We start from the raw sequence: 11,797 nt of genomic DNA, 5'->3' as shown, positions 1-11,797 counted from the left end.
CTAGAGCTACAGAAGCCCAATTGGCGCGCTCTCAACGGCGTTGGAAAGTAGACATCCTCGGCTTTCCAGAAATATATGATAGTCCATACTTTACCCAAGATTTGATGGCCCAAATTGGCGTTCAAAGTCACCCTCAGAATTCTCAGCGTTAAACGCCGGAACTGGCACCAAAGTGGGAGTTAAACGCCCAAACTGGCACAAAAACTGGCGTTTAACTCCAAGAAGAGTCTCTACACGAAAATGCTTCAATGCTCAGCCCAAGCACACACCAAGTGGGCCTGGAAGTGGATTTTTATGTCATTTACTCATCCCTGTAAACCCTAGGCTACTAGTTCTCTATATATAGGACCTTTTACTATTGGATCTTCGAATCTTCGGATCTTTGGAATCTTTTGTTCTTTAGATCTTTTGATCACTTTGGGAGGCTGGCCATTCGGCCATGCCTAGACCTTGTTCTTATGTATTTTCAACGGTGGAGTTTCTACACACCATAGATTAAGATTGGGTGAATATCTCTTGGATTCCTGATACACGATGCATGGTTGATCGCCTGACAACCGAGCGCTCGCCTGACAACCGAGCCAGCCATTCCATGAGATCAGAGTCTTCGTGGTATAGGCTAGAACTGATGGCGGCATTCAAGAGAATCCGGAAGGTCTAACCTTGTCTGTGGTATTCTGAGTAGGATTCAATGATTGAATGACTGTGACGTGCTTCAAACTCCTGAAGGCGGGGCGTTAGTGACAGACGCAAAAGAATCACTGGATTCTATTGGAAGGAACCAAGCATCTTCATACGCTTATCTGAAATTCCTACCAATGAATTACATAAGTATCTCTATCTTTATCTTTATGTTTTATTCATCATTCATAACCATTTGAGTTTGCCTGACTAAGATTTACAAGGTGACCATAGCTTGCTTCATACCAACAATCTCTGTGGGATCGACCCTTACTCGCGTAAGGTTTATTACTTGGACGACCTAGTACACTTGCTGGTTAGTTGTGCGAAGTTGTGTTTATGCCATGGTATTGAATACCAAGCTTTTGGGTTCATCACTGGGGATTAATTGATTTGTGAAAAGTATTGATCACAATTTCGCATACCAAACAGCCAGCTGGAGTATTTTGGTAATTTTAAAAGTGTCGTGCTGTGGTATTTTGAGAAAATTGATGAGATTTGGCGGTTGAAATATTGAATAAAAAACTGTAAAAAATCGGTAACTGTAAAGCTCAAAAACAGACTTAAAAATCAAGCAAAAAATTTGAAGAATTTGATGATTGTCTACCATAGTATAGTAGATAGAAAAGAAGGTATTAATTAAAGGGATCTCTGCCGTAGTAGAGTAAAGAGCGAAGATTGAAAAGAAATTGAGTGTTTTTTGGGCCTTAGTACCAAGTATCTAGTGAGGACGACGATGCGTAATGCTCACTTGATACTATAGGGACGGCTCAGTGAGGACGGCGATGCATAACGCTCACTGAAGACCGAAAGAAAGGTTCTCCCATGAGGACTGCAATGCGTAACACTCATGGAGGGCATGTTGGCTGAGATAAGGACGGCGGTACGAAGCGCTTATCTCAGGACCAGTATCGAAAATCAGGCAACAAACCGACACATGAGCTCATGGCCTGTATAGGACTAGACATACATCATACTTTTTGTGCATATTTATTTGTGATTACGTTTTCTACAATTGTGTGTGCTTGTGATTGGATTCTATGTTCTGTAATTGTTGAGTTGGTTTATACTTTGTTGACTACTGTTATTAACTGAGAACATAGTAAAACGAACTTAACTTCTATCCTCGACCCTACTAAGAACTCCCCAGTTCTTACCCCCTATTTTCACCCCTTTCAGCTATAGGTGCGAAGATTTAGTGTGGAGTTACAGAAGCATAGAAGATTGTGTTTACAAGTTAAGTTCTTAGATTTTATTTCCTCCTCATCGTTTACTGTTTTGGTTTTTAGAAGGTAGGACTTGCATTTGAGGATCTTGAATAAGTCTATGTAAATATATTGATACGTGAATAAATATATTTTTGTGATTAAGTGGTTTAAAATAAAGAATATTCATTTTCTTAATTAAAGTTTCGTTTCATATTTGCAAAGGCTCGATATTAAATAAAGATGGTATAAAATAACAAGGTTAATAGGTAAGTAACGCCTAAACTTTTAGTACGATCATGAGGTGCTAAAAGTTAGGGTGTTACATTTTATAGTCTGAATTCTTTGGAACCATATTTGGAACCACTTAGAAAACTATAGAGAAATTCTCTTGCAAAACCATATGAACCATGAATGTGGGTTCAAAGATAAATACATGGTTAAACCACCATGCATCTATATAATCATAATAAGAATAATTCTGGGACTTGAATTTTCTGGTAAAACTTTTACAATGAAAGGGAGGTTTTTTCATTTTGATAGAATTATTACTTTGATAATTTTTATTTTGGAGTATATTATCTCTTTGGGGACTGGGTCTTTATTGTGATTTAGTTCAATTGATCCTGTATCAACTAGAATGAACTCATAGAAGGTATAGGTTTTTTGGATGTTCATTGATGAGTAATGGAAGGTAATTGAAAATACTGTTTTATAAAGGATTTTTCAGTCCATTTTGAACCATTCTTTTTCTAAGGCCATTATTTTTTTGGGCATAAGTTTTTCATGATAAGGATGCTCTTCAGATGGTGGTTTGGTTTTAAAAAGATCAGATAGTTGTAATAATGTATATCTGTTAACTGTAGGTACTTCACATAAACTTTTATTTGATGCAGATGATTTTTTGCTTTCAACAATCTGTGACATTGTCAAAGTCTTAATGGTTAATTGATTAACTAGTACTAAAGTCATTGGTTGGTCAAGTGACTGACCATAATTTTCACTGCTTACTTACTGTTTGCTCATTTCTATCTTACAAAAATTCTCTTGTTAGAAAATCAGACAATGCATTTGATTCACCTTTAGTTTGTTCAATAGTAAAACTAAAACATGATAATATAGCTTGTCACCTGAAAAATATTTGTCTGGAGACTAAATTTTTAACATCATTTTTTAGTAAACTAGGTGCAGCTTTACAATCAGTTCTGATGAAGAAGGACTTATTAAAAAGATTTTTTGAAATCGCAAAACACATAAGATAATGACTAATATTTCTTTTTAATAGTTGCATCATTTTTTTGAGCTGAATTTCATACTCTAAAATGATATTTAACTATTTGTTCTTTTGATGAGTTTGGGAGAACTTGTTTAAGTATTTTTCTATATCCTAATTCTGAGACATCTGTCTCAACTATTAAGCGGTTTGGTATGCTTAAACAAGGGATTTTTTTACTATGATTTTAAATTTTTGAATTATATTGGACATGTCCTAGGAGGAGGTTGTTTTCTTAACCTCCTATATAAAAGTTTGCATAAGGTTTATATTCTTGGTAAAAAATTTTACTACATAATTAAGACATCCTAAAAATCTTTGTAGTTATTTTTTTATCGATAATCTCACATAGAAGTTTACCTGCAAATTTAATAGATCTTTTAATCGGGATGATTGTTCCTTGAAAAATTTTATATCCTAAAAATCTCACTTTTATTATGAATATTTTTATTTTGTTTTCAGATAAGACAATACTGTTCTCTTTTATAATATTGATGAACTTTTTTAAATGCTGAATGTGTTGGTTAATTCCCTTATGCAGTGTTTGTTTTGTTGGATATGTCCATCACTTGATGGACACGGTGGTACGTGTTCGTCGTTTGGTTTATTAGACATAAATTTTTTATGGACACGGTGACACACAAGAGCACATAAAATATATGTATTTCGTGTCTCTCTGTTAATCTAAAACACTAAGACACAACTTATAATATACAAATTTTTTTTTTAATTTTGTCCCTTCTTTTTTCTTTAATTTCCACTTTATTCATTATTCTCTTTTTTTCAGTGTATTTTTTTACGGGGATAATATTGATATTTATAATTTATTGTTCTGTCAATATATAGTTACCAAACAATGTAAAAATTGTATCTCATTATATCTATGTCTTCAATGTCTATGTTCTTGTGTCTCTGTCTCAACCCATACATAAACCAAATACAGCCTTAGAATACACAAGTACATCGTTTAAGTAAACTATGGTGAAGTCTACATATAAATAAAAAATATTATTTATAATTTTTTGAAATTTACTTGTTACATTTTTTAATCCTTGAGGCATTATATTCCATTCATAATGTCTAAAAGATACTATAAATATTGTTTTACATCTATTTTCCTCTTTTACGGATATATGATAATATCAAGATTTTAAATCAAATTTAGAAAAAATAGTAATATTACTTAATTTTTTAATTAAGTCATTTTTTATTAGGGGATATTATCCATTTTAATGCTTTATTTAGAGGCTTATAGTTAATTACTAACTTGGGAGTTCTTCTTTCTATTTCAGAAGTTTTCATTACATAAAATTTTGTACAGCTCTAACAAGACTTTAATAGTCTAATTAAGTCTTTGTCTAAGTATTTTTGGATTTCTTTCTTGCAATATTTCAAAAACTTTTTATTCATTTAAAAATAGGTTTTGCTTTAGTAAGAATTTTTTTTTGAAAATTATCCTCATATGATAAGGATATTTTATGTAATTTTCTATAATAAAAAGTTATTGGATTCAAACTATACAAATCTTTTTTATTTCTTTCTTCTAATCCTTTTATTAAAGTTTGAATTTTTTGAGTTTTTAATTGCTGTTTTATTCTTTATACACCATCTCTTGATTTAAGAAATTAATATATTTTTTTGTTCTTTCTATTATATTAAGTTGAGAAATAACTATCTGCTGTAATAAGATAAGTTTTCTTTCTTTAAGTTTTTGTATGAACTTAAATAGAATAGATTGGTTTGGTATGTAATAAATGGTTATTCCATCTATATCTAGTATTAAAAGATATAATAACAAAGTAAAAGGAATTATCTAATATAACTTGTTGAGATATTTTTAAAAAAAAATATATAATTGAAAAACATACTTTATTTTTACAAATTTTTACTATAAAAATTTTGTAATTTATAGTCATTTTATCGTTTTCTATTTTAACAATTGTTTCAATTATTTTTTTTATAATATTTGATAGATATTAAATCTTTTTATATATATACAATTTACATGTGTTTCTAAGTGTACTATAACTATAAACTCAAATTTTTCTTTTTCGATCACTACAAGAAAAATACCCATTCAAGTACATTTGAAAAGTGTAGCCAAAAGTGAAAAAAAATGATGCCTTAAGCTACGGCTACGCTTTCTGGGCTACGGCTACGCTTTCTGAAGTGATTCCTATTCGGCCGTTGCCTATTCTCAAAGGCTACGCTTTTCTGCACCAAAGGCTACGCTTTTGGCGTTTGGGAATAGGCTACGCTTTTCAAGTGATGCCGTCCAGGACCAAAGGCTACGCTTTTCAGCTTCCATTTTTGCCAGAATAGGCTACGCTTTTCAACACTACTGCATCACTTGTAAAGCGTAGCCACATTGTATACCATAGCTATATTTTTTAAGTGTAGCCTTAGGTACTGTATATAAGTGTAGCCTTAGGTCTCTTTTTTTGTATACTATAGCTACTGTATATAAATGTAGCCTTAAGTCTCATTTTTTCTCTCTCTATATATTAATACAACATAATAGTTAATATGATTACATGTATAATAATTCTGCATTTTTATTTAAATAAGTTGAATATTATAAAATAAAAATAAATACATAATTATACTAAATAATTTTTTTAAATAATAAAAATTATCTCTAACCAAAATATATTTATAATAATGATCCAAAAATACTAGAATGAAATTAATTGTAAAAATTCATACATCTCACAAGGACATTTTTTCAAGTACACAAGGACAATGGTGATCATGCACAGCCTACATGAGTAATACAGAGTGATAAAGGTTCAGTAGAGTTTCTACTTAGCTGGTCATATCACCAAGATGATGATGACAAACTTTTACTTAACACCAAACAACATCAATCTCACATGTGCTTAAATTCCATGCCAGGAGTTAACTTTCATTTACTTCCATATATCACTATCATTGACATACAACATCTGCACAAAAGCATTGGACAGTATCTGCTGTTAAAACTGAGACTTGTCAAGACTGTCAAAGTAAGGATGATCAAGTGCTGCCTTGGCAGAGATTCTCTCAACAGGATTATACTAGAGCATTTTCTGCACGACAAAATATCTAGTATAGTCAGTCCTAAGTTTGTACAGAAGATAAGTAAACATATTATTATAGCCAAATTGAAAGTAACATGAATTCTAGTTATTTCAAATGCTATAATAGATAATACTTCCCAAGCAACACCTTGTGAGCTACTTCAGATAACTTAAAAAACTTTAGATATATTACTATGTAGAGCACTGTTTAACAAATGCTATTCAAGTCCAGTCCAGACCAGTTCAACCTTTGAACTAATATTAGAACTGCGAGTTTCTACCGCTATTAGAATGTAAAGTGAGAAACTAATCATCTTGCACCCTTGCATCAATAACTTCATTGTGTTTAGGCCCTAACATTGTTGCTTTACAGTTATCTGTCCTCACTTTAGAGGATCCTATTCTTAGGAACTCATTAGAATAATGCTTTTATAGAGGAACACTAACCGTGAGAAGGTCTACTCCATCAGGTCCCAAAGTTGGCACAGTCCTCGCCAAGTTCTGAGGTTCCCACTTTGGGTAGGTATGCCAATCACGAAGCAAAGTAACTCCCGGCCATTGCTCCTCAGTTGGAGTTCCCAAAATCCTGGAAAGATCAAATTCAACAAAAGTAGTTAGTATGAAAGTGAAAAGGCAACAGAAAAATTTTTCTTTTTCCATGATCACCATATATTTCAGAGCAGTTTTCTTTAACACTGGTCCATTCAAAGTTGTTATCAGATTCTTGTACATAAGGCTGAGTAAAAGAGCAGCAATGTCAAGCGGTTAATATTGCAATCTGTCTTTTCCACCAAGTAAGTTTCAAAGAAGTACATAAAGAGATTAAAATCCTATATGTTTCTGACATGTAATATTACCACAGTCATACACAGATTAAAATCATTTTCAGATGGGGCACAAGACAACTCAAAGTTTCTTTTCAGTTCATTTTAATTTCGTGCAACAGTAACTTGCAAAGTAGTACAACACGAAATGGAAAATCTGAACTGACAATGAGTCTAACTCATTTATTGAACAAATTTTGGCATGGAACTGAAAGGCAGAAACCATAATACCTGACTTCAATTTCTCATCCGGCCCAGTCAAGGGCTTTCTGAGCTGGTTCGGTCAATGGAGGATGCTCAGGGCTAAAGAAATACAGGTCAGATTTCCCAAGTAGCTCTGCTGTTTCTTCTGGTACTTTGAAAAGAGAAATTCAATTGGCTCTCAAGAATTTTGCAGCTTTACTTGTTCCTAAAAGAATACAAAAAAAATTATTTTAGTGCTTATGAGTAGAAGAAAGGCACAGAGCTATAAATTTAGAAAATGGATTCATTCAACTTCATGAAATCAAGATGGAAGGACATTGCTGGAAATCAAATTTCATTTAGTATCCAATCCAAATTCTGACCTGACCTTCCCATGATCTACAACCATAAAATTTTAAGCATATTAAAATTCTAAACTTAATCCACCAAACTTTTAACTATAGCTGATGCATCTGAATTACTCAATAGTAGTCCAAGTTTAAAACTATTGCTTATTTAAGCATCCACACAACATAAACAACTAATTCACAAATGTGGTATAAGGATATTAGATAAACAAGCTAAGTTATGAAATATTGAGTGTATAAGCATAAGGCCATGGCAAAAAAGAACTAATAACTATGCAAATGAGCAGTTCTAAAAAAGGAACAAAACAATGCATGCAGCCATCATGATCAGATCAGAGTAAAGAAAAATAAGAGTCATAAGAGCAATGCATAATTTTCTAATAATCTGTTCTCATGAAGGCTCTTTAAAGGAAAATGAACTCAGTTAATTTTCGGGTGGTGGGGAGGTGAGATAAAAATCGAACACAACCCTTGGATTTCATGGCCAAAAGCAAATTCATATACAGCTTTTGCAGCAAGCTTTATGTACATCCTTTGTGCACCATTTACAACCAGCAGTGAGGATCATGAAATGGTAATTGTAGATATGGATTCAAGTTAGATTCATAAGAAAATTGTGTAATCTACGAACTAATAAAACTTTCATAAGAAAATTATGAAAGCAAAATCGAAGTGAGTTGTACAATAATAATAATAGCAATAACACACCTCTCGAACTTCCTTAGCACTCTGTATGGTACCTAGGCTAGCCTGCAACAGAAGCATAAGATAAGCATCATCTTGAATAAACATAATATAGCAAGCTAAGATAAGCATCATCTTGAATATGCATAATATAGCAAGTAGTCTCTTACTTGTTTAGTCAGTTAGAACTGGAAAAAACACAGAAGATCAAAAGGGTTCAATCTACAAAAATGCTTTCATCCTCTTATCCTTACCATAACCCCACAATCTCACCCAAACCTCATTACGGGACTCATTTGTTCCTAGGCCATATCAAAGAAACACAAATAAGAAATGAGCAGTACCTGCAGGCGCTGCACCCTTTCAGATAAACTATGAACCTCATCAGATGCTCGCTTTTCTGCATTTGATAATGCTTCGTTTTCATGCTTCAAAACAGATAACTGACAAATAAGGGGAGACAGTGAGTTAATAAATAGGTACTAAATCAAAATGTTACAAAAAGTAAATTGATTTTGGGTGTAAAGTGCATGTGAGCTTAAAGTTCAGAGAGGTTAAATTACTTTTTTCACTAAAAATTAAAAAAAAAATTACTATTCTAAGAATACCCGAGAAATGGGAATATCAGTACAAATACAATATCAATATGACAACCATTTTACATTTTTTGTGCCAACATTCTCAAAGAAATATTAACACGTGAAAGAAAGATTATACAGCCATACAGGACTTACTACTAAGCTTGAATAAACATAGTCTGTAAGTGCAAAATCATAAAGCCTTTGCCTTTGCCTCAGTCTGGATTTTAAATATATATATGCCTTTGCCTCAGTCTCTTTCATGTTAAAAGCCTTAGTTAGCTCCAAAATATCTCTAAATCAGACTGATTAAGCATGAAAAAGGCAAGTATCAATAGATTATAAACCATGGCAGTTTGTCAAAACATTGAATATCAAAAAGGAAATGGGATTCACAAGTTATAATGCAGTCAGGACATAAAATAAAATAAAAAAATCAACATGAAACTTAATTAGTGATGATGTCTTGGCATAATTAGAAATCAACCATATATCTTGGCAGCTTCCACGATGATTCTGGGCAGCTCCAGTGATGGTGGAAGACCTTCAACAGCAGCCAAACAGAAACGTTGGTTCCCACAGCAGTAATGACAGTTACAGTAGCACAAGGAATCCGAACTCAACGAACTCAAGGGCAGAAATAGCTCAGGGCAGTGGACGCTGAATATGATTAGGACGGCAACAGGGAAGTAGCAACTCACCCCCACTAGTGGCTCCAATCGCAGCAACTCCAAATCGACGGCAGCAGCGGCTTGAACGGCAGTGGCGACGGAAGCTCATTGACAGTCGTGGCTCCAGCGACAAGCCCTTGTAGCGGTGGCAACAGATCGACAGCTCAGGGTGAGGGCAGCTCGACGGCGCACAGCGACACGAGCACGACAGCGGCTCCTCGCAGCTTCGTGGGTGGTGACGGCGACGAGCCTGGCTTCGACGGCAGCTATCGTGGGTAGCTCCTCTCTCTCTCTCTCTCTCTCTCTCTCTCTCTCTCTCTCTCTCTCTCTCTCTCTCTCTCTCTCTCTCTCTCTCTCTCTCTCTCTCTCTCTCTCTCTCTCTCTCTCTCTCTCTCTCGAAGGGAAAAACTAAGGTGGGGTTTTATGTTTTCATTTTATTTGGCTAAGTGTTTGTATGTGTATCATTTGCTGAATATTGAAAAAAATTTTACTAAGTGTCGGATATTTGATTTGAAATACATTAGACAACATTTTTAAAGCGTTCTTGAAATTTGATAAATAGGTTACTCTTTAAAAGTGTATTCTTTGGTATAAAAAGTGAACCCATAACTTTTAAGATAAGGCTACGTTTTATAAGTGATATGTATAATACTTAAGGCTACACTTTTCAAGTGATGCTACAAATGTGTTTTTTATTCTCCTACAAAAAAGAAATACGGAGAAAAGCGTAGCCTATTCCTAAATTTAGTGCTTAATTTATTAAAAATAAAAAATTAATATTTAATTTAAAATTATTAAAAAATGAATTTTAAATATTAAATATTTAATTTAAAAAATAAGTTTTATAAATTAGACTAAATTTAGAGACAAGATAATTGACCACGTGATGTCTTACAAAGTATATTAAATATTACTGAAACATAAAAAATGTACGAGCTAGTAACTAGTAACTCATCAGTTTGCTTTCAGGAAAAAAATGAAAAAATTTACTAAGTGTTAAGTTTTTTGCTCTAGATACATTAGGCATCACTTTTAAAATGCACCCAAAACTTAACAAATAGGCTACCCTTTAAAAGCGTCTCCTTTGATACGAAAAGTGAACCTATAGATATCAACCTACGGCTACGCTTTATAAGTGATTTTTATAATACCTAAGGCTACGCTTTTTAAATGATGCCGCATTTGTGTATTCTTTTCTCTTATAAAAAGGCAACACGGGAAAAAGCGTAGTCTATTCTATGAATAGGCTATGCTTTTCAAATGTAACCTAAAAAAAGTGTGGCTGAATGGGTATTTTTCTTGTAGTGAATTATTATCACTATAAGAGTATATCATTTTTTATTAACTAGTAATGTTAGTTTATTAATATAATTATGAGAAATTACAACTTCTTCTTCTCCTATTACTTTTGGAAAGAAATGGTTGGTAGTTGTTATTTTTATTTATAGATTTGCTTACATTATTTTGGTTGGTCTAGAACTAAATAATGTGGCACTTTTTGAAACTTTCACCATTATCAAGTTACAGGATTCAACCATGATGAAATACAAAGGCAAGAAACTAAGTAGAAAAAATCATCTTCTACGGCTGAACAGGAACATTATACAAAATGCAAAAATCAGTAATATAAAAATTGAAACCAAAACTCGAAACATTATACAGAAAGAATTTTCGTTTATGGAAGCACATTATACAAAATTGAAACTTAAAATTCATAAATAGGTTCAACAAAAAGCAGTAATATAAAATAAAGGAAACAAAATTTCTAACATGAGAAATTGGAACTCTATTAACACTATCAAGCAGTAATATTAAATGTTTGTTTGTACACTATTAAATCGATAAAAAATAGACGTTTTTTTTTAAAAAAATCCTTTTTTTAATTTTTTTAAAAAGATCTTTTATAAAAATAAAAGTAATTTTATGTTTGCATAGCTCATATAAAAAGATCTTTTTTTTATCAATTATGTTTAGATAAAATAGGATAAAATTACTTTTTTGTTTATTTAATATGTGAAAAATATCTTTTTAAAAAAAAAATCTTTTAAATAAAGATATAAATCATAACTTCTCAAAAAAATATATTTTTTAATTTTTCTAGTATTTTTACTTTTACTATTAAAAATTTGCTAAACACACTAAAAAATAAAAAAAAATGATATTTTTTCAATTTTTTATTGATTTAATGACGTCTAAACAAGCACTTTTTTTGAAAGATAAAAAATTGTTTTTAGTGTATTTAACAAATTTTTAATAAAAAAATAAAAATAC

General features: G+C 32.2%; 1 long non-coding RNA gene across 1 annotated transcript; it reads right to left on the bottom strand.

The window, feature by feature from the left end:
• Positions 1-5,840: 5,840 nt before the first annotated feature.
• On the bottom strand, positions 5,841-9,835 carry LOC107474339 (uncharacterized). Its single transcript, XR_001589245.3, has 6 exons — positions 9,343-9,835; positions 8,622-8,720; positions 8,302-8,343; positions 7,274-7,451; positions 6,666-6,804; positions 5,841-6,227 (listed from the first exon to the last, which is right to left on the bottom strand). It is a non-coding gene; the product is annotated as an uncharacterized LOC107474339 (long non-coding RNA).
• Between the last annotated feature and the right edge of the window lie 1,962 nt (positions 9,836-11,797).

The sequence above is a fragment of the Arachis duranensis genome, chromosome 2 (assembly GCF_000817695.3).
Source record: "Arachis duranensis cultivar V14167 chromosome 2, aradu.V14167.gnm2.J7QH, whole genome shotgun sequence".
In the NCBI taxonomy this organism is placed as follows: Eukaryota; Viridiplantae; Streptophyta; class Magnoliopsida; order Fabales; family Fabaceae; genus Arachis; species Arachis duranensis.
This window is presented reverse-complemented; position numbering and strand designations above follow the sequence as displayed.